This window comes from Eubalaena glacialis, chromosome 8 (assembly GCF_028564815.1).
Source record: "Eubalaena glacialis isolate mEubGla1 chromosome 8, mEubGla1.1.hap2.+ XY, whole genome shotgun sequence".
NCBI lineage: Eukaryota > Metazoa > Chordata > Mammalia > Artiodactyla > Balaenidae > Eubalaena > Eubalaena glacialis.
In genome coordinates this window covers 10104971-10127493 of record NC_083723.1, presented here as the reverse complement: position 1 = coordinate 10127493, position 22523 = coordinate 10104971, and the positions used below count along the sequence as shown (strand labels likewise).

The following is a 22523-nucleotide window of genomic DNA, read 5'->3' as shown; positions in this document are numbered from 1 at the left end:
ATGGTGGTGATGGTGATGGTGGTGGTGATGGTGGTAATGATGGTGCTTATGATGGTAATTGTGGTGGTAATGATGGTGGTGATGGTGGTGGTGATGGTGGTAATTATGGTGGTGATGGTGGTGGTGATGATGATGATGAAGGCCATAGCTACAAGTTACAATGTACCCACTACACTATGGAAACTCTTCTGAAGGTCCAACTCCCACCACTTCGTATAAACTTCATAGCAACCTTGCAAGATAGGGACTATCATTAGCCTCCTTTTACAAATGAGGAAACCAAGGCACAGATCTGTAACTGGGCTCAGATCACACAGCTAGTCTATGGCAAAAATCAGTACTGGTTTCCAAAGTCGCCTGACTTTATAGTTGGTGCCTTTAATCACTACGCTCTGCTCAAGGGTGACTACTGGCCTTGTGCATGCAGTCAGTGTGTGCCAACTGTGTCACACCAGGGAACAAGATGGGCAAGACTGCCACCTTCACAGGGCTTACACCCAATACCAACAAGAAACAAACAAGAAAACATTGGGTAGTGATATTTGCTCTACACATATTTAAAGCAAAGAGGGTGACAGGGTGACAACTTCAGAGTGGGTGCCCAGGAAAGTCCTCTCTGAGGAGGTGACATCATTTAAGCTGAGATCTGAATGGCAGAGAGACACTAGGATAGGGGGAAAGGGCATCTCAGGCAGAAAAAGCAGCCGTGCAACGGCCCTGTGGCCAGAACCAGCTGGTGTGTTTAAGGAATGAAACAGACAGAGGAGAGAGTGCCTGCAAAGGCACCACCACATCTGTCATTTTTTCCTCTGCACATTCTGCTTGGTACCTGAGTCCTCCAAGGGAGTCTGAGCCACCTGAGTGACTAACAAGCAGAGTAATAAAGCTAGCCAGTAGGACATGGGCAGCGTCCCCTGGCCTGTCCAAGGGCTCAGCCCACGGACATGAGGGCACAAACCCTCCAGACCTCCTTCTTTCTCACCAGGCATCCAAGCAAAAGGTGGACAGCACGGTCTGTCTGGGAGATTCACACTCTCAGGGTGCAGGGACCCCTTCTGAGCCCACTCCCAGGCCTCTGGCTGGCCGGTGCTCCCTCCCACATGCTCACACAGGTGTCTCCATCAACCAGGGCTGCTCAGGCCAGCAGGGGCAGGCAGCATGACACCAGGGTCCCAAATGGCCAGGAGGGGCCCGGGAGCCATGCCCAGCTCATATTTCCCTCACCATGGACACCAGGGACTTGTCATATGGAAACTGCCTCCTGGCATGAGTCAGGAGACCCTGCACTCAGGTCCCTCCTGTGCTCACCTGCTTGCCCTCCACCCACATGCTTGAAGGGTATGCTGAAGTGGCTACAGGCCTAGGATCCCCAGCACCAATGCAGAGGACCTGTGTGCATCAGCTAGGGGCTGACTTGAAACAGACGTTTGTTCCCTTCTCCCCAGGCACCCAGAGGTGGCACCCCTGGTGGTCACGGTCATGGCTGCTCGGCTCCATGTAGCCTTCAGGGACGCAGCTGCCTACAGCTCTGCTCCACCACTAGGGGCAGGCCCTCTTCCTGGGACCCCAACATGGAGACCCAACCATCAAATCCGTGTTCCTAGTGGCCACATAACAAAAGGGAGGATGGACAGAGTGCCCTTGTCAGCTTTGGCCGCATGACCCTCCCCATGATGACCCGCTGGCCAGAATCTATCACAGGACTTCACTTAGCTGCAAAGGATGCTGGGGAAAAGGTCTTGACCCAGCTAAAATGTGGGGATCCATCACTGAAGAAGAGGGGAGAATGCATCTTGGAGGGGGGACAAGCGGTGGTCTCTGCCACCTCACCCGTGAGCATAGCCCACCAATTCTCCAGGTGTCAGTCCTAAGGCGCCAACGTCTGCAGAGCCCACTGCTACTGAAAGAGCAGGGGCCTGAGTACACACCAGCTCGGGGATCTAATTCTGATCCCAACTGGGAGTCTCTGCTTTGTGACAGGAGCTAATACCTAATAGCTGTTAGGATTTACTATTGTTAACAGATGCAAAGCACTATAAAAGAAACTGTGCAGAAATTAGAGACAGCCACTTTAGAGAACTGTTTGGCAGTTTCTTAAAAAGCTAAACAAATACCTTCCCTATGACCCACTAATTCCGCTCGTAGGTATTTACGCAAAAGAAAAAAAATGTATGTCAAAAGAAAAAAAAAGAAATTTGTACAGCAATGTTTATAGCAGCTCTATTCATAGTAGCTGAAACTGGAAGCAACGTAAATGTCCATACACAGGAGGGCAGGTAAACAAATCAGTGTATGTAAATAAGAAGAACTACTGATACACTTGACAACGTGGGTGAATCTCTTGGAACTAAAGTTGAACAAAAGAAGCCAGACACAAAGAACACATACTGCAGGATACGATTTCTACAAAATTCTAGAACTAACCCATGGTTATAAAAATCAGAAAAGCGGGGCTTCCCTGGTGGCGCAGTGGTTGAGAATCTGCCTGCTAATGCAGGGGACACGGGTTCGAGCCCTGGTCTGGGAAGATCCCACATGCCGCGGAGCGACTGGGCCCGTGAGCCATAACTACTGAGCCTGTGCATCTGGAGCCTGTGCTCCGCAACAAGAGAGGCCGCGATAGTGAGAGGCCCGCGCACCGCGATGAAGAGTGGCCCCCGCTTGCCGCAACTAGAGAAAGCCCTCGCACAGAAACAAAGACCCAACATAGCAATCAGTCAATCAATCAATTAATCAATAAAATAAATCTTTAAAAAAAAAAAAAAAATCAGAAAAGCGGCTGCACTGCTCAGGCAATGTGGGGATTGACTCCCAGCAGCCCGAGGGAAGTTCCTGCGGTGGTAGAAATGGTCTGTATTTCTCTGTGATTAGACAAGTGTATACATTTGTCAAAAATGTAGCAAACTGTGCACTTAAAATCAGTGCATTTTTATGTGAATGTAATTTACATGCGTGACATGTCATTATGTATGTAAATTACCCCTAAATTTTTTTTAGCTTTATAATAGTATTGATTGATTGATTTTTATTGAAGTATAGTTGATTTACAATATTGTGTTAGTTTCAGGTGTACAGCAAAGTGATTCAGTTTTATATATACATATATATATATATATATATATATATATATATATATACACACACACAGATATATATTATGTATATATGTATATGTATGTATGTATTTTTCAGATTTTTTTCCCTTATAGCTTATCACAAAATATTGAACATAGTTCTCTGTGCTATACAGTATAGGTCCTTGTTGGTTATCTGTTATATATACAATAGTGTGTTTATGTTAATCCCAAATTCCTAATTTACCTCTCCCCCCTTTCCTCTTTGGTAACCACAACATTACACAAAATGTTGGTATCACGTGTGGAGAATCCATGTTCTTCTAGTCACATGGAACAGTCTCAGCGATTGGCCAAGTATCAGCAGACAAAGGAGGGTCTCAAAAAATTCTACAAAAGCAGGAATCAGTGACAACAGTGCAATAACATTAAAAATAAATAACTACAGGAAGCCAATTACATCCACTCAGCAGGAAATGTAAATTGTAAACTACAGAAACTACAAAAATGAAACTTATAAACGGACACAAGTGACCACCATGTCTCACACGCTGTGAGATGCAGCCAAGCAGTGTTCAGAGGAGATAAGCCAGCTTGATTTACTAGAAAACAAGCGAGATTGAGAATAGACTAAGATTTACAGCCGAAGACACTGGAAAAGAATAACAACCTCAAGAAAGGTAAAGGGAGGAGTTTGATAAAGCCAAACAGAAATTAGTGAAATAAAAAACAACCAAGAGTAAAACTAACCAGTAATACCAAAAGCTGGATCTTTGAAAACATTTTTCATAGTAAAATAGACAAATTTCTGATGTCTGGTCAATAACAAGTCCAAAAAGGTAAAAATGGGGGACAAAAATGAAATAAAGAGATAAAGATTACAAAAGAACACTATGCACAGAATTTCACCAATAAATGGAAAAACATAGTTGAAATGGAAAATTTTCTAGGAAAATACAAATGACTCATAGAGACTCAAAAAAAAAGTAAAATACCATAGAAGAAATGCAAAAACTATGGTGAACTTTGCACAATAAGAATGTTTTCACTTATTATATTTGTACTATTTTTAAAAGTCAATGAGAATATGAAAAAAAAAAAATAAAGGTAAGCAAACAAACCCAACAGCCCTGACCAGGAAATGACCAGGGCCCAGGGCACCTGACAGCCTCTGCCCAGGTGCACGAGGAGCTCATTCTAAATTTAAAGGACTAAAACATCAGGAAATACTGGGTGCTCCTTCCTTTAGTTTTTGTTTGGTTTGTTTATGCCCATGAACCTGGAAGAGGCTGCATTCCTGCCGCTGGTGCCCTTTTGTCCACTTGCCAGGCGACCGTCCATAGCGAGGGTCTACACGGCGCAGGTGGGACGCGCCGGGAAGCAAGGAGGGTTTGGAAGGATGCGCTCGCTGGGCACCGGTTATTCAGGGTTTCGGAGGAAAGAAGGATTTGTAATAAAGACATGCATAGCAGTGCTATTTATAACCCAGAAAACTGGAAGCAACCCAAATCACCCCCCGCTGGGACTGGCCTGGCAGATACGCGGAGGAGGGGATGGAGATGCCGGGCCACGTGACATGTGGGGAGGGAGAGCTCCGTGGAGACAAGAGCCTCGTGCGTGGGGGGAGCCAAATATAATGCAGTTTGCACACAGCCACCGTAATTATGGGGCACTGCAGGCATGCGCTCCCTCAGAGGTGTCAGGCCACGGCCAGGCAGCCAACAGCCAGAGTAACTCAAGTGCTAGTGTAGCCGTGGCCCTCTGTATGCGGCCACATGGTCACCTCTTTGCGAATGAGGACACTGGGCTCTGAGCTGTAGGGCCGACAGCGGTAAGGGTGGGGGGCAGCCCAGCCCTCCCAAGGCGTAGGGGCAGGTGATCCAGCCGGTCGTGCAGCGCCACCCGAAAAGGGTCCAAATGATGGAAACAGAGCTTTAAGATCACAGGTCTTAGCCCCAGGGAAGCAACGCCTACCTCTGAGCGTGCTGCCTCCTCGCACACCCCGGAAACGTGGGTCTCGGGGTAGCGGAGGGGAGGTAACACTTTAAACTCTCCCCGGAGGGCCACGTTCCCTCATCCTGCCAGGACTCCCCCCGGCCCTCTTCTGAGGTGCCCCCCACCCCCGTGTGCAGTGTCTCCTGCTCTGGCAGTCATCACATGGGGGTCTCCCAGGTTTCTGGGCTCCCTCCACCCAGGGGTCCTGAGGACAGTGGGTGGAAGAGGGGGCGGGTGGACTCTGCCAGGAGGCCGGCAGAGTGTAGTGGCCTCACTCCTGCCCAGGCCCCAGCCCAGGGTGCCTTGGCCTCTGCCAGCTGCTGCCTGCATCTGGGCTTCCTGGTGGATCAGAAGCTTGACACCATGGACACAGCCCTCCTGCCCCTTTCCCCGGTCCCTGACCCTCCTGCACGGCATCCCCCCAAGCCTGGCAGGCCACTAGGGTTTGAGGGTTCTGATATAGGACAGTCACAAGAGGAGGAGGCTCCTTCTCCTTCAGGAAGGTGACTACAGAAACCCCCTCCATACAGCTGGAGGGCAGGACCTCAGCTGGGGTCTCGGCAGACTGGCCGGTGGGCCTGGACCCTCGTAGCAGTCAGTGTGCACAGGCTCCAAAGCATCCCCGACTGCGGTCGGTCCCCAGGCAGGCTGCCCCTCACACCACCGCAGCTCCCTTGTTCCTACCTGGCTGAGTCTCTATCAAAGTGGCTGGTGCCCAGGGCTTTCTGCCCAGGGTTCTGCAGGGGGGCCATGTTGATCCTGGTCCTACCCTAGGACCCAGGGTCTCCTGAACCTTCCTCACCTTCCCCTTTCTCTCAACTCCCAAGAGAAGCTGCTAGGGCCCACACTGTGGAAACTGCACATCTCACCTTCTTCATGGTGTTAATGTTAACAATATTAATAATAGCTACCATTATTGGCAAGGGGCTAGAAGGTACCCATTTGGAATCGGGACTTGGTGGCCATTGCAAGGGAGAAGTGAGTAGGGGCGGGGGTGGGGGCAGGGCTGCATGACCACTCCTGCTGAGCGGGCAGGGTTGGGGGAAGACACGAGAGAGCAACAGCTTTGGGGTAAAGGCATTAAGTTCCACTCAGGGCCTCCTGGCACCACCACCTGCAGCATCAGGTGAAGATGGACTTGCAGGCCAGAGCAAAGATGGAAACTGAAGGTACAGACCAGGGAATCATCAGAAGGAGGAGGGTGGGAGCCATAGTGAATGTCACCAGGAAGAGAGTAAAAGGCCAATTATGGGTCTCCGGGGGAAGCCTGCATTGAGCAGATGGTCTGAGGAAGGGGTGATCAAAGAGATCCGATGGAGCAAGCTGAGGGTGAGAGAACTAGGAGAGGAAAGAGTCCTGGAAGCCAGAGTTGAGAAGTGTCCAGGCAGAGAACACTGGTGGTGGGTCCAGTGGCTGGGGTGCAATGTCTCAAGGAGGGTGTGGGGGCAGGGGGTGGAGACAAGTGCCACCTTCTCCATCAAGAAGCTTACTTGTGACTTCCATGTCTAGACATTATGGATGAGCTGGGACCAGACTAACCTTTCCACCAGAGATAACCATAAAACTGGATGAAATGTATGAGACAACTGTTTTCAGGCCATAGGTGACAGACAGGCCAGACTTGAATCCCTGAGAGAAGGACAACTTACAATCACTCAGCTCTGTGGCACAGAGCACTGGAGCACAGAGGTCACTTGGACCTGCTGAGGTAAAGACCAGATCGGGCAGAGAAGCAGTGGGAGTATGTGGGACAGGATGCCAGAGAAGAGGGAGCTGTGTGCGGGTCCCCAGAACTCCACGTGGGGACCTGCAAGTCCTTGGCCAAGAGCCAGGCTGTGCATATAGGCTGGGCAGGATCAGGTCATGCTGAATTAGAGGGCCTTGGGAAACACTTTGGATTTTCCAGGATCTGCAACAACAAACCACAAAACCAAGGTCATCACCCAGTGATTGAAGTGCCTACAAAGCAGGAGTCAAAATTCTTCAGAGGAAATTAACAGAATCTTGAGTTTTACAACATATTAGTCATAATGTCCAATAGTCAATTAAAAAATAATCACTATGTATACAAAGGAACAGGAAATATGATCCCCAGGAAAGAAAAAAGCAATCTACAAAAACTGAAAAACTGAACACAAAATGACCCAGATGTTGAACTTAGAGACTTTAAGGCAGCTATTGTAACAGTGTTCAAAGAATTAAAGAAAGATATGGTCTTAATCAGTGAATGGATTGGAAATTTCAGTCCCCAAATGGAAAATGTATATAAAGATAGATCAATGGAAACGATCTAATCTGAAGATTAGAGAGTAAAAAGGCTGAAGGAAAATGAATAGTGCCTCAGAGACTTGTGGAACAATATAAAATGATCTCACACATGTATAATTGGAGTCTCAAAGGAAAGAGTGTGAAATTGAGGCAGAATGAATGAAAACACAATGGTCAAAAACTTCCCAAATTTGATGAAAAACATCAATTTACATACCCAATAATCTCAACAAACCCCAATCAGGATAAATATAATAAGAACCACACTCAGACAGACAAAGTTCTGAAAACCAAAGAGAATTCTGAAAGCAGCCAGAGAAAAAAGACATGTTGCTTACATGGGAACGATTATAAGAATTATAACAGACTTCTCACCAGAAACAATGGAAGCCAGACAACAATGAAATGACATCATCAAAGTGCTGTAAGAAGAAAGCTATCAACCCCCCAAAATTCTTATCCAGTAAAAATGTCCTTTAAAAAAAAAGGTTGAAATAAATTCACATAAACAAAACCAAGAGAGTCCATTGACAGAAGACCCACGCTACAGTTAAGGTAAATGACACAAGATGGAAACTCAGATCTACAGGAAGGAATGAAGAGCACAGGTGGAGAAACCTAGCAGACACGATCTTACCCACACAACAGAAGTGAGCATCACCAGAGTGGGACAAATCGACATTGCAGCATTACCTCTGCATCATTTATGAGGAACACAGGGGAAGTAAAACAAACAAGACATTCTACAAACCAGCAGACCTGAACTCTTCAAAAATTTCAAGGCCCAAAAGGAAGGAAAGACTGGAGAACCGTTCTAGGCAGAAAGAAACTGAACACACACAACAGCTAAATGCAACATGAGGTCCTGGGCTGAATGCTGAGCCTATAAAGGACATTATTAAGACCACAGGCAACATTTGCATGGGATTAGATGGTGATATTGGAGCAAGAATAATTTCCTGATTTCAACAGTTGTACTGGGTTGATGTAGGAGAGGACTCTTGTTTTGCACAGGGGCATGGAGGGGTAATGAAGAATCATGTCTATGGCTTATTATCACATGAGTCAGAAAAAATACATAGAGAAACAGATTTATAAGGCAAATGTAGTGAAGTGTTAACAATTGGGGAATTTGGTTGAAGAGCATATAGGTGCTCTTTGTACTATTTTGCAACTTTTCTGTAAATTCGAGATTATTTTTAAAAAAACATTTAAATAAGAAGCATCTTCGTTGGGGCAAAAAGGAGGAAGAGAGGGCAACAGAATGGGTCAAAGTTCAAGAAAGATAATTATTTTAAATAATTATTTTTACTGAGGTATCACATATATACAGAAAAGTGCACAAATCACAAGTATGTACACACAAAAAACTTCCACCTTCACCCAGTACCCAGGTTAGGAAACAAAACAATGGCTGCATGCTTCCTATCCTCTACCAGTTACGACCCCCCCTCCCACTGTGGCAGCCGCTATGGCGACCTTGGCCAACACAGATTAGTATGGACTGTTTGTGGGGTTTCAACAATTGGAGTTGTGAAGCATTTTCTCATTTGTGTCCAGGTTTTTCCCCTCAATACCATGAGATTTGTAGAAATTCTTGAATATTCTGGATCAGAATCCTTTGTCAGATATATGCATTGGAAGTATCTTTTGCCACTCTGTGGTTTGGCTTTTCACCTTCTCGCACATTATTAATAGTATCTTTTGATAAATATGTTCTTAATTTCAATGTGATTAAATGTATCAATTTTTTCCTCCGTGGCATTATGCTTTTTATATTCTATTTAAGAAGTTATTGCCTACCCCCAAGTTCATAAAGATATTCTCCTATGTCTTTTTTCTACAACTTTATCGTTCCTCCCTCTGAATTAGTTCTACAATCCTTATGAATTAAGAGTGTGTATGTGCATGTGCACATGTGTGTCTGTGTGTGTCTGTGTGTGTGTGTAATATAAAGTAAGCATCAAGATTTTTTTCCATACGTGTATTCAATTCACCCAGCAGTAATTTTGGAAAGGACTCTTCTTCCCCCAATTTATAAGCAAGTGTTAATGTTGTCATACATGTGTGGGCCTGTTTCTGGACTCAGTTCAGTTCCATTGGTCTATTTTTCTATCTTTGACTAAGGCCATCCTGGGTAATTAGTGTAGTTTTGCAGTGAGTGATGATGATGCTGGTAGAATCCAGTGTACACATTTTAGAACTTTTCAACAGGTTCCATACATCTCTTGCATTATTTTCTGTATTTTCCATCTTTTTTACATCTTTGTGCATCAGCCTTGATATTTTCTACTGTCTTATCTTCTACTAATCCTATCAGTCAACTTTCATTAATTCTCTATTCTCTCATGTCCTATCATAAACACACTGATTGTATTGTAAGTATCAATTATTGTGTTTTCAGCTCTAAAATGTATATATATATATATTTTTTTTTTCCTCTAGTGAAATTCTTCATCTAATCATCTATTTTCTTTAAAATATTAAAAAGTTATTTTAAAGTCTGTCTGATAACTCCAAGATCTGAGTCATCTGAGGTTTTCTTGGTATGTCTATTATTTATAATTGAATGTTGGACACAGTCCATGACAATTTATTGAGGTTCTGGATTCTTTTACCTTTCTCCATAGAGTGTTCATCTTATCCTCTGGAGGCAGCTAGAGTGTGGGCAGACTGTCTTAATCCAAAGTAACAGGAGGTAGGATTTCAGTCCTTATGCCTCCTTCTATCTTTGGTTCATGTCCATTCCTAGGGTGGAGCCCTCCCCAGGCCCCAACCCAGATCCTAAATTCCAATTTTTGTCTCTTCATAACCGTTAGATTGTTGAAAATTCCACTCTTAGCTTCTTAGTCTCTCATCACGTGTATTAAATACACAGGCAAATGCTTCAGGGGCAACACCTGAGTTTGGGGCTTCCAGCCTCTTGGGTGCTGGCTATTTTGTCAGCACTGTAATTAAAATTTTCTCTGCTTCTCCATGAACTTGGCGAGAACTCTGCCGGCTTCCTTGCCTCTCAGCAGCAGTAGCCCTGTGCTAAGATTCCTAGCCACTCTAAGCCAAGAACTGGTTCACACCTGGAGATGTAAGTGGCGTGCAGAATATGAGCTCACATCTCTCCAATTCTCTTTTCTTTGGAAACTTGGCTCCTCAATTCATGGTTGTCTGCAGCTGTCTGATGCCGTCAAACCAATTTTTTCATCTGGATTTTCTACTTGTTCTCAGTGAGGGCAGTGGTCCAGCCAAGTCCTTCACCAGACCCGGAAGTAGTAACTCGAGGAAGGGATGGCATCAAACTGGAAACTGAACAGGTTTTTCTCTCTCTCTCTCTGTCTCTCTCTCTCGTGCACACACACACACACACACACAAACTAATGATGACCGCTCCCCCATAAGGAGCCCTTATCATGTGCCAAACTTGGTGCTATGTACTTACATGTGTTATGTCATTTGATTTTTACAGCAACCTCATAGGATAGGTATTACATCCGGTCCCGTTTTACAGATGAGGAAACTGAGGCTTAGAGAGGCAAACTTGTCCAGGCAATCTGTCTATCCCCTGGAACCGAAATACACAGAAAAAAGTTTAAGTTGTTTTTATTGTAATATATATGTAATATAAAAGTTACCATTTCAACCACTTTTAAGTGTACAGTTCAGTGATATTTAAGTACATTCACAATGTTGTGCAACCATCACTACTATCGCTTTCCAAACTTCTTCATCACTCCAAACAGAAACTCTGTAGCCATTGAGCAGTAACTCCCCATCCCACCACCATCCAGCTGGTAATCTCTAATCTACTTTCCATCTCTATGAATTTGCCTATTCTAGATATTTCAGATAAATGGAATCATACACAATTTGTCATTTTTTTCATCTGGCTTATTTCCCATAGCATAGCGTTTTCAAGTTTCATTCATGGTGTAGCATGTACAGTAGTCCCTCCTTATCCACAGGGGAAACATTCCAAGCCCCCCAGTGGATGCCCGCAACTGTAGATAGTACTGAACACTATGTATGTTGTGTTTTTTCCTATACAGACATACCCATGATCAAGTTTAATTTATAAATTAGGCACAATAAGAGATTGACAACAATAATAAAATAATTATAACAATATACTGTAATAAAAATTATGTGACTGTGGTCTCTCAAAATATTTTATCATACTGTAGTAACTCTTCTTCTTGTGATGATGTGAAATGAGAAAATGCCTACATGATGAGATGAAATGAGGTGAATGAAGTAGGCATTGTGATGTAGCATCAGGCTACTATTGACCTTCTGACCATATGTGAGAAGGAGGATCATCTGACTAGAGTGATCCTGGAACATCGAGCCATGATGATGTCAGTGGTTGAATGTCAGGAGCAGACAATGTCAATGATTGGGGATCTCGGGTAGAATGGCACAAGATTTCATCACACTACACAGAATAGCAGAAATTTAAGACTTATGAATTATTTAAAATTTTTCCATTTAATATTTTTGGATCACAGTTGACCATGGGTAACTGAAACCTTGGAAAGTGAAACCATGGATAAGGGCGAACTGCTGTATCAGAAATTCATTCATTTTTATTTCGTTGTATGGATATACTACATTTTGTTTATCCAGTCATCAGTGGATGGACATTTCTGTTCTTTCCACCTTTTGGCTATTGTGAGTAATGCTGCAGTGAACAATGGTGCACAAGTATCTGTTTGAGTTCCTGTTTTCAATTCATTTGGGCATATATCTAGGAGTGGAATTGCTTGGTCATATGGTAATCCTATGTTTAAGTTTCTAAGGAACCACCAAATTGTTTTCTACAGAACCTGCACCATTTTACATTCCCACCAGGAATATGCAAGTGTTCTAATTTCTCCACATGCTCACCAACACTTGTTATTTGCCTTTCTAAAAAAAATTATAACCATCCTAGTATGGGTGAAGTGTATCTCATTGTGGTTTTTGCACTTCCCTATTGAGTATTGACATGGAAGATCTTTTCATCTGCTTATTGATTATTTGTATATTTATTTTGAAGAAGTGTCTATTGAAGTCCTTTGCCCATATTTTAGTTGATTTGTCTTTTTGTTGTTGAGTTGTAGGAGTTCTTTCTACAGTCTGGATATTAAAACCTTATTTTCTTCTACTCTGTATGTTATATTTTCACTTTCTTGATAATGTCTTTTGATGCACAAAAATCCTCAATTTTAATAAAGTCCACTTTATCTAGTTTTCTTTTGTTGGTGGTGCTTTTGGTGTAATATTTAAGAAGCCAATATAAAATCCAAAGTTCTGAAGATTTATGTTTTCTTCTAAGAGTGTTATGCTTTTAGCTCTTATATTTGGGTTGTTAATCCATTTTGAGTTAATTGTTGTGTATGGTGTGAGGCAGGGGTCCAACTTCATCCTATGAAACAGGCAAATTCATGCAGATTAGTGGGTGATTAGGTCTGGGGATGGGGGGGTGGGATTAGGAGTGACTGCTAATGGGTATGAGGTTTCTCTTTGGGGTGATGAAAATAGTCTACATTTAGATAGTGGTGATTGTTGCATAACTCTGTGAATACATTAACAACCACTGAATTGTACACTTTAAAAGGGTGAATTTTATGCTATGTGAATTATACCTCAATAAAGCTGTTATTAAAACAAACAAACAAAAAGAACAGCTGGTGGCCCGTAGGAGGGGGACAGGCCTGGCAGCCCCGCCTCCTGCTTCTAGGAGAGCAAACATGCTGCCCTCCTGTGGCCTCCAGTGGCTGCCGGCCAGACTCTTGCACTGCCAGGGCTGTGTTCTAAATCAAACACATTGCCCAGGCCCAGGATTCTTTCTCCTCTGCAATGTCACATTTTAGGGAGCCCTTCCTGCACTTGGAGGGGCAGGGGTGTCAGCATCCTCCCAGGGGCCCTGAAGAGGCAACCTTAGTGGCCTTCCTAGGCAGAGGCTGTTGACAACCGGGGCCAGAAAGGAGAAGGTGGCAGACACGGGGTGAGGACTGTGCCTGACAGACCGTGTATGGGTCCCTGGGCCACCCCCGGCCCCCTCCGTATGACCCAGGCTCTAGGCTGGGAGCAGAGGGTGGGAGCCAGTCTGGTTGGTGCCACTGCTGGGTAGCCCCCAGTGGGCCTCTGCCCGGGAAGCTCGGGTTCCCCACCAGGCCCCAGGGGCCCTGAGCCCTCTCTGACTTCGTGCCTCCCAGCAGAGCAGAGGCCCAGAGGAAGCAGAATGCAGGTGGGTGCGAATGCAGTCGGGGGAAGGCAGCTCCCTGGCGGTCCAGTGGTTAGGATTCAGTGCTTTCCCTGCCGGGGGCCAGGCCACGCAATGTGGCCAAAACCAGCAAACCAACAGACAAACAAAGCAGCCTGAGGAGAAGGTCCTACAATTGTCCCCGTGAGGTCCATGAGGCCAGGAAGGAGAAGGACCAGAGTGTAAGCTCCCAGGAGGGCATGGCCCTCCCCCTCCTGGCCCAGAGGCCCGAGAGGCCTGGCTGGCCCGCGGCCCCTGGTCTCAGGCACTTGCAGCTCTTCAGCAGGATTCAGCAACCACCTGGCCGCTACAGACCCGCCTTGGCATTTTAATTACAGTCATTAAGATGCCTCCTTTTGCTGTGGCCATGTCAGCAGTTCCAGGCCTTTCTGTGCAGAGCACCTCCGCCTCATCCCCTCCCCTGGCTCCTAACCCTCTCCCCTGCCCCTCCAGGGCTCACAGTCCCCTAGGGCTTCTGGTCCCCGGGTCCCACGTCCTCAGCTGGAGGGGCTGGGTTCTAGGCTGCACCTCAGGCACCCCGCCCCCGTCCCTCCACCCTGACCATCTCGGGAGTCAGGCCCTGCGCAGAGGCCATGGTGACTGGCAGAAGCCCTTCCCCACAAAAGGTTCCCTCAACGGTGTCCAGGTCACCTGTCTGCCTTGTCCCTCTGGCCTTGGGACCTCTGCCCAAGGGTGCTCACTGCAGTATCCCCTGCCCCCAGCCCCTCCCCGTTGGGAGCCCCCAGCCCCGTGTGCTGCCTCCACACAGACTCCCCGTGGAGTGGGGACTCCTCCACGGGGCCACTGTCCCTCCACAGTTTGGGTGTGACACACACCCTGTCTGTTGGTCTGTCCCCTCGCAAGGCTATGAGCAAAGCGCCTGTCTCCTTGTGCCCCCTCTAAGACCTGGGCCTGTGTCTGAGTCTAATTCCCAAGAAAAGCTGTTCAGCCAAACTTAGCACAAAATGGCAATTCTGGAGTTGAACTCTACCTAGCAACAAGATTAGCAGCTGATTTTGCAAACTGGTATTTTTATCTCTGGGACTGGAACGGCTGAGAAAAGTGGCCTCCTCCTGCACCACCTGGGGACCCCGCATCCCCAGACGCTCCTCCTGGCCCCAGGCCCGGCTCTGCCTTCCCTTCTTGCTTGCAGGGGTCCCTGAGCCCTGGGGGTGGGGACGGGGATCCTGAGAGCCTCCCGCGAGGAATGTCAGCCCCCAGGTCAGTAAGGAGACGCTGGATGGATGCTGAGGCTCCCGAAGCAGCCTGTCCTCCTGTCCTCACTCACTGTCTCCCTTTTCCTTTTCCTCATCCCTCTGTCCCCGCATCCCAGATCATTTGCACTTTCCACACTGTGCTGTGCTTCGTGCCCCATCAGACGGGGGTCTGTGGGGTCGGGGTCACAGCAGGCTGGGTAGCTGCAGGATGCTCTGGACCACTTCCTCGCACCCCTCTCCCAGCTCCTCTCTGCCTGCCTTCTCTCCGCCCCTCACAATGATGGGAACCTTCCGGCAGCCTCAAGCCCCAGTGCCATTTGTGTGGGTTGCCATCTGCCAGGCTGTCATCTAGGAGCCATCATGGCTCCTCGTTTTAGAGAGAAAATATTGTGATGGTAAAACGTCCCGGAACTGGACTTCCAGTTCCAGAACAGGATGGATGGCATGGACTCCCTTTTCCAGCTCCTCCTCCCTGGACATAATCCAGCAGACACCCATTAAAGGATCCTGAAAGCTGGAAAGAAGAAGGCAGGCAGGCTGGGGCCATGGGACTTGAGAACAACATGTTGTATGTCCCGGCGTTGCTTTTTCTCTCCCACATACCCAGGGCTGGCGCAGGGGCCTACAATCTGAATCGCCACTAGGCATCGACAAAACAGGCAGACAACAGGAAAGGCTGCCCTTGGGCCAAAGGATGGGAGAGGGGAGGCTCAACAGAGCTGGTGCTGTGGGCTCCCCCACCAGACACCTAAGGGAGAAAGCGTCATGGAGCCCTGCGTCTCCCCATCTCCAGCCAGTGCCATGCAGAGTCCCAGGCCCAGTGGAAGCACGCCGGCCTCGCAGGCCGCACTATCATGCAAGAACTCCAAAAACTAAACCTTGGAACCCTAACCCATATAAGGAGGCCTGAAAGTACACATTAAACCTGAAAAGGGTGACTTCCTGCAAAAATAGAGGAGTTAAATAAGATTAAGATTCATAACATAATAACCAAAATATCCAGGATACAGTTGAAAATCCTTCGTCATACCAAGAACAAGGAAAACCACAATTTGAATGAGAAAAGATAACCAACCGAGGGCAATGACAAGCTCAACTGGCAGTTGGAAGTATGGGGCAAGAATTTTGGAGCAGCCATCATAAAAATGCTTCAATAAGAAATTACAAACTGTCTTGAAAAAAATGAAGAAATGGAAAGTCTCAGCAAAGAAGTTTTATGTTTTTTTATAAAAATTTTCTCTATAAAGAAAAATATTTTCTACAAAGTAAAAATTGTACCTACAATTGTTGAGTTTTTATCATAAATGGATGTTGAATCTTGTTAAATGCTTTTTCTGAATCTATTGAGATGATCATATGGTTTTTATCCTTCCGTTTATGTATTACATTGACTGATTTGCAGATGTTGAACCATCTTTGCATCCCTGGAATAAACCCCACTTGACCATGGTGTACGATCATTTTAATGGATTGTTGAATTCAGTTTGTTAATATTTTGTTAAGAATTTTTGCATCTATGTTCATCAAGGATATTGGCCTGGAATTTTCTTTTCTTGTGGCATCCCTAGCTGGTTCTGGTATCAGGATATTGCTAGCCTCATAAGATGAGTTTGGGAGAGTTTGCTCCTCTTCTGTTTTTTGGAAGAGTTTGAAGAGGATTGGTATCAATTCTTCTTTGAATGTTTGGTAGAATTCACCAGTGAAGCCATCTGGTTCTGGACTTTTGTTTGTTAGGAGATTTTTGATTATGGATTCAATCTCCTTACTAGTAATCAGTCTGTTAAGATTATCTATTTCATCATGATTAAGTCTTGGTACGTTCTATGTTGCTAGAAATTTATCCATTTTTTTCTAGGTTGTCCAATTTTTTGGTGTATAATTGTTCATTCCTCTTTCATTTCTGATTTTATTTATTTATTTTATGTATTCTCTCTATCTTGGTAAGTCTAGCTAAAGGTTTGTCAATTTTATCTTTTCAAAGAACCAGATCTTAGTTTCATCAATCTTTTCTATCATCTCTTTAGTCTCTATTTCACTTATTTCTACTCTTTTTTATTTCCTTCCTTCTACAAACTTCGGTCTTTGTTCTTCTTTTTCTTGTTCCTTGAGGTATAAAGTTAGGTTGTTTGAGACTTTTTTTTGTTTCTTGAGATAGACATTTATTGCTATAAACTTCCCTCCTAGCAACGCCCAGCTGACCACGGCACTACAGGACTCAGCGGCCAGCGTGGAGCAGTGGAAGAGGCAGTTCTCCCTCTGCCACGATGAGAACGACCAGCTCTGGAACAAGATTTGATGAGCTGGTAGAGCAACGCAGTGAGATAAACAGAGAGAAGGAGAAGACTATCCAGTTGAAGAGAAGAGTTGAAGAGCTGGAATCAGAACTCTGAGAAAAGGAGACAAAGTTAAAAGACCTCCAAAAACAAAGTGAAATCATTCCACAACTCAGGTCAGAGTGTGAATACATCGCTGAGAAATTAGAGGCAGCAGACAGTCAGAACCTAGAAGACAACGTGTGTTCTCTGAAGACAGACACTGAGAGGAGTAAGTATTGACAGCGCCACCTGAAGGTGGAGCTGAAGAGCTTCTTGGAGGTGCTGGATGGGAAGACTGACGACCTGCACGACTTCCGCAGGGGCCTCTCCATGCTGGGCACCAACAACTAGGGCCATTCCTGAGTCCCCAGTGTGTGCGTGAGACAGAGTAGCACTAGGATGTCCTCCCATTCGCGTTGCTTCTGTAAATGCAGGTGCAGGTTGTCGTGTTTCCAAACCAGGGATGCCGTCCACTCTCTCCTCTCCAGAATAGAAATCTTCCCTCGCTTCCCTGGCCTTGCAAGTTTGCAGACAACTGGACAATTCTGACTCAGGAATGCAGAACTAGGTCTACCTTAAACGTTTATGCAGTCAGGGCAGGGATGTTTGTATCTTTCTTAAGGGCTGTTGCAACCATATGAACTGAAAGAGTATTTTCTAATCCAAATATAAATACCCTTTCCACCTCCTTTTTTTGAGTAGCATTCAAAGTATTTGAATGTCCATCAGGCCTCAGTGTATGGGGGTGTGGTGACAGCAACTTCCCTCTCAGTATATACAGAGATGCTTTAAAACAACCACTTAGCAGAGACTTGTCCCGAGAAAGAAAACAAGTTTCTGGTGGGTGTGTTTTCTGGCACGGGAATTGCCTATATGCACTCCGCCTGCTTCCACCCGCCCCCAGTTTGTAGGGTTGTGACAACTTTCCTTTTCTTGGTTTTAATTCCTGAGATTACCATGCTGTGTGGACAGCATGCAGTGAGGGTGCCTAACACAGTGCCTAGCACAAAGTAGGTGCTTAATAAATATTTGTTTAATTGAATGTATTTTTTTTAAAAAACACTTCCCTCTTAGAACTGTTTTTATGGCATCCCATCAATTTTGGTATCTTACATTTTTGTTTTCATTTGTCTCAAGGTATTTTTTGATTTCTTCTTCAACCCATTGGTTGTTCAGTAGTGTGTTGTTTAGTCTCCACGTATTTATGAATTTTCCAGTTTTCTTCGCGTAATTAATTTCTAGTTTCATACCATTGTGGTCAGAAAAGATGCTTATATGATTTCAATTCTCTTAAATTTATTAAGTCTTGTTTTGCAGTCTAACATACAAGCTATCTTGTAAAATGTTCCATGTGCACCTAAGAAGAATGTGTATTCTGTTGCTTTTGGACGGATTGTTCTATAAATATCTGTTAAGTCCATCTGCTCTAACATGTTGTTTGAGACCAATGTTTCTTTATTGATTTTCTGTCTGGATGTAAGTGGGGTATTAAAGTCCCCTACTACTATTGTGTTGCTGTCTAGTCCCCCCTTTAGGCCTGTTAATATTTACTTTACATATTTAGGTGCTTCCACATTCAGTGCATATGTAAATGTTATAGCCCCTTGTTGGACTGGCCCCTTTTTCATTATGTAACACCCTTCTTTATCTCTCATTACAGCCTTTTATTGTCTGTTTTGTCTGATATAAGTATAGCTATTCCAGCTTTCCTTTGGTTTTTTAATCCATTCAGCCACTCTAAATCTTTTGATTGGAGAATTTAGCCTACTTACATTTAGGGTAATTATTGATAAGTATATGCTTATTGCCATTTTATTAATTGTTTTCTGGTTATTTTTACAGTTCCTCTCTCTTCCTTTCTTCTTCTTTTTCCTCTTCTTTTCCTTCTTCTTCTTCTTCTTCCTCTTCCTTTGTGACTTGATTTCTTTTGTGGTATGCTTATATTCCTCTCTCTTTATCTTTTGTGTATTTACTGTAGGTTTTTGCTTTCTGGTTATATGAGACTTACATATAACAACTTATAACAGTCTATTTTAAGTTGATAACAACTTATGTTTGAGGCCATTCTAAAACTCAACGTTTTTACTCCTCTCCACCCCCTGCTTAATGTTTTTGATGTCACATTTTACATATTTTAATCTTATGTATCCCTTAGCTAATTACTATACTCATTATTACTACTTTTGTCTTTTAATCATCATACTAGCTTTATAAGTAATCAAACCACTACCTTTACTGTATATTTACCTTTACCAATGAGATTTATACTTTCATATGTGCCCTTGTTACTACTTAGCAGCCTTTCTTTCAGCTTAAAGAAGGTTCTTTAACATTTCTTGTAAGGGTAGTTTAGTGGTGATGAATTCCTTTAACTTTGCTTGTCCGTAAAACTCTTTTATCTCTCCTTCAATTCTGAATGGTAACTTTGCTGGGTACAGTATTCCTGGTTGGAAGTTTTTTTTTTTCTTTCATCACTTTGAATATATCACACCACTCCCTTCTGGCCTGCAAAGTGTATGCTAAAAAAAAAAATCTAATGATGGTTTTATGGGGGTTCTCTTGTATGTGACAAGTTGTTTTTCTCTTGCTGCTTTTAAAATTCTCTAACTTTTGACACTTTAATTATAGTGTGCTTGGTGTGGGTCTCTTTGGATTCCTCTCTTTTGGTAGTCTTTGGGCTTCCTGGCTCCAGATGTTTGTTTCCTTCCCCAAGTTAGGGAACTTTTCAGTCATTATTTCTTTCAATAAGATTTCTGCCCCTTTCTCTCTCTCTTCACCTTCTGGGACTCCTATAATGCGAATGTTAGTCCATCTGGTGTTGTCCCATAATTCCCTCAAGCTACCTCCACTCTTTTCATTCTTTTTTCTTTTTCCTGCTCTAATTGGGTGAGTTCCACTGCCCTGTCCTCAAGTTGACTGATTGTTTTTTCTGCTTCATCTAGTCTGCCGTTGAACCCTCTGGTGTATTTTTCAGTTCAGTTATTGTATTCTTCAGCTCCATTACTTCTACTTGGTACTTCCTTATATTTTCCATCTCTGCTGAAATTCTCACTGTGTCTATCCATTCTTCTCCCCAGTTCAGTGAGCATCTTTATGACAATTACTTTGAACTCTTTACCAGGAAAATTATTTATCAGGTAAATAATTAAATATCATTTAATTACTTCATTAAAGTTTTCTGGGGTTTTTATTTTGTTCTTTCATTTGGAAACTATTCCTCTGTTTCTTAATTTTGCTTGACTCTTTGTGTAGGTTTCTATCCAGTAGATGAAACCACCACCTCTCCCAGGCTTGAAGGAGTAACCTTGTCTAGAAGATAAAACTTGTTCAACCCTGCCCCAACTCTTGATTTTCCCTCAAATATTGTACTTGTCCAAACAGCCTATTATATTTTTAATAGCTCCCAGTAGTTAAGAATGTGCCAAGACCTGTCAATGTCCCAAAGAAGAGGATCTCAGTACCTAGATTCATGCTCATGCTGACTGGAAGTCAGACCTTCAGGCAGCAGCTTTTAAAGTATGCAAATATACACAGTCCTGTGGAACTGTAAGCGTAAGCCCTGCTAGCCACCAGAGCCAGGTGATCTGGAGTTACCCCCTGGGCCACAGTTACAAAAATCAGGGCTCCTGATGAGCATAGCTCTTTTCTTGGTGATACCAGTGAGCTGGAGCAAGGCAGATGGAGAGCGCCAAGATGGTGTCAACAGGCTACACTCCTTGAGAGTGGCTCTATAAGCCACTAACTGTGTGCCAGACCTGAAGTCTGCCCCTCAAGCTGATGCTCTAATATAAGCAAAGAAGGCTTCTTCACAGAAAGACTGGAGGGTATGCCTCAGTCCACTGTGCCCCAGGGGTGGCAGCCTGCCAAGAACCATCTCTCCAGTTGCCACAGTCCTGTGGGACTCAGCAATGCAAGCCCTCCTGGTCCTCAGAACCAGGTGATCAAGGGGTGTTTCCTGGGTGGCAGCCACCGAAAAATGGGCACCACACAAAAAAACCAGGGCACCAATGCAGGTAAAGATCCCCTCCAGAAGACATGGCACTCTGTAGCATGGCAGAGGATAAGCAGAAAGATAACATCCACCCTCCGAGGTCTCTAGAAAAGATTATAATTAGCCCCTAAATGCATACCTAATTAGAAGCCTGCCCCTCAGGCCTCAGTCATGATGATTAGCCAATAGGCCTTCTTCATAGAAAGACAAAGCTCCTGGGTCTGTTACTTCTTGCTGTGTCTGACGGCTGTTTAAGAACTCTTTCTCCATTGCTTACAGTCCTGTGAGACCCACGAGTGTACGCCCCACTGGCCGCCAAAGCCAGGCAATGTATCAATAGATGTGTCTCCTGGAAGCAGTCACAAAAATCAGGGCACCAGACAAGGGTATGCGCTCCTTTCTGGGTGACGCCAGTTATTACAGTCCCATGGGACGAGGAATGCAAGCTCTTCTGACCTCCAGAGCCAGGTGATCAAGAGGCATCCCCTCGGCAGCAGCCACAAAAATCAGATGCGTGTAGAAGTTCCCTTCCAGGAGATACTGGTGCTCTGGAGCATGGCAAAGGGAAAACACAAAGTGCCACCAGTCTCCATCCCCAGAAAGTGTTCTAGCAGGCTCTTAGATGTGTGTGTTAAATTAGATGCCTGCCTCTCAGGCCAATGCTTTAATATAAGCAGATGAGCCTTCTTCACTTTAAGTCTGGGTGTGATCGGCTGCCTGTGAGCTGGGCCCTAGAGTGTGTGGGTCCAAGTGCACAAGCCCTTTATAAGAGTCGCCACTCATATCGTTACAGTCTTGTGTGGGTCCAAGTGCACAAGCCCTTTATAAGAGTCGCCACTCATATCGTTACAGTCTTGTGGGTCTAGGGATGTGAGCCCCATTGGTCTTCAAAGTTAAATGTTTTAGGGACTCGTCTTTCAAGTGCATGTCTCAAAAGTTGGGGTGCCTGATGTGGGCACCTCTCATCAGAGAGAAGCTCCAGGTTTTGAGCTCATTCCCAGCCGCTCCTACGCACTTCGATGTGGTTTTCTTCTCATTTGCTCAGTACAGTTATCACTCAGCCAGCCCTTAGGTTTTTCTAAGGGGAAATTGTTCCATATATAGTTGTAGAGTCAGTGTTTCTGTGGGAGGAGGGGAGTTTAGGATCTTCCTAAGTCACAGTCTTGAACTGGAACCAAGACTACATCAAACTAAAAAGTTTCTGCAAAGCAAAGGAAGCCATCAACAAAATGAAAAGGCAACCTACTGAATGGCAGAAAATATCTGCAAGTCAAATGTCTGATAAGGGGTTAATATCCAAAATATATATAGAACTCATACAACTCAAAGCAATAAAAAATAAATAATAAAAATTTAAAAGTTCAGTTTAAAAATGGGCAGATCTGAATAGACATTTTTCAAAGAAGACATACAGACGGCCAATAG

At 44.7% G+C, this 22523-nt stretch overlaps 1 pseudogene; it reads left to right on the top strand.

Moving 5' to 3' along the window:
* Positions 1 to 6317: 6317 nt before the first annotated feature.
* On the top strand, positions 6318 to 17458 carry LOC133096587 (homer protein homolog 2-like; annotated as a pseudogene).
* The last annotated feature ends 5065 nt before the right edge of the window (positions 17459 to 22523 follow it).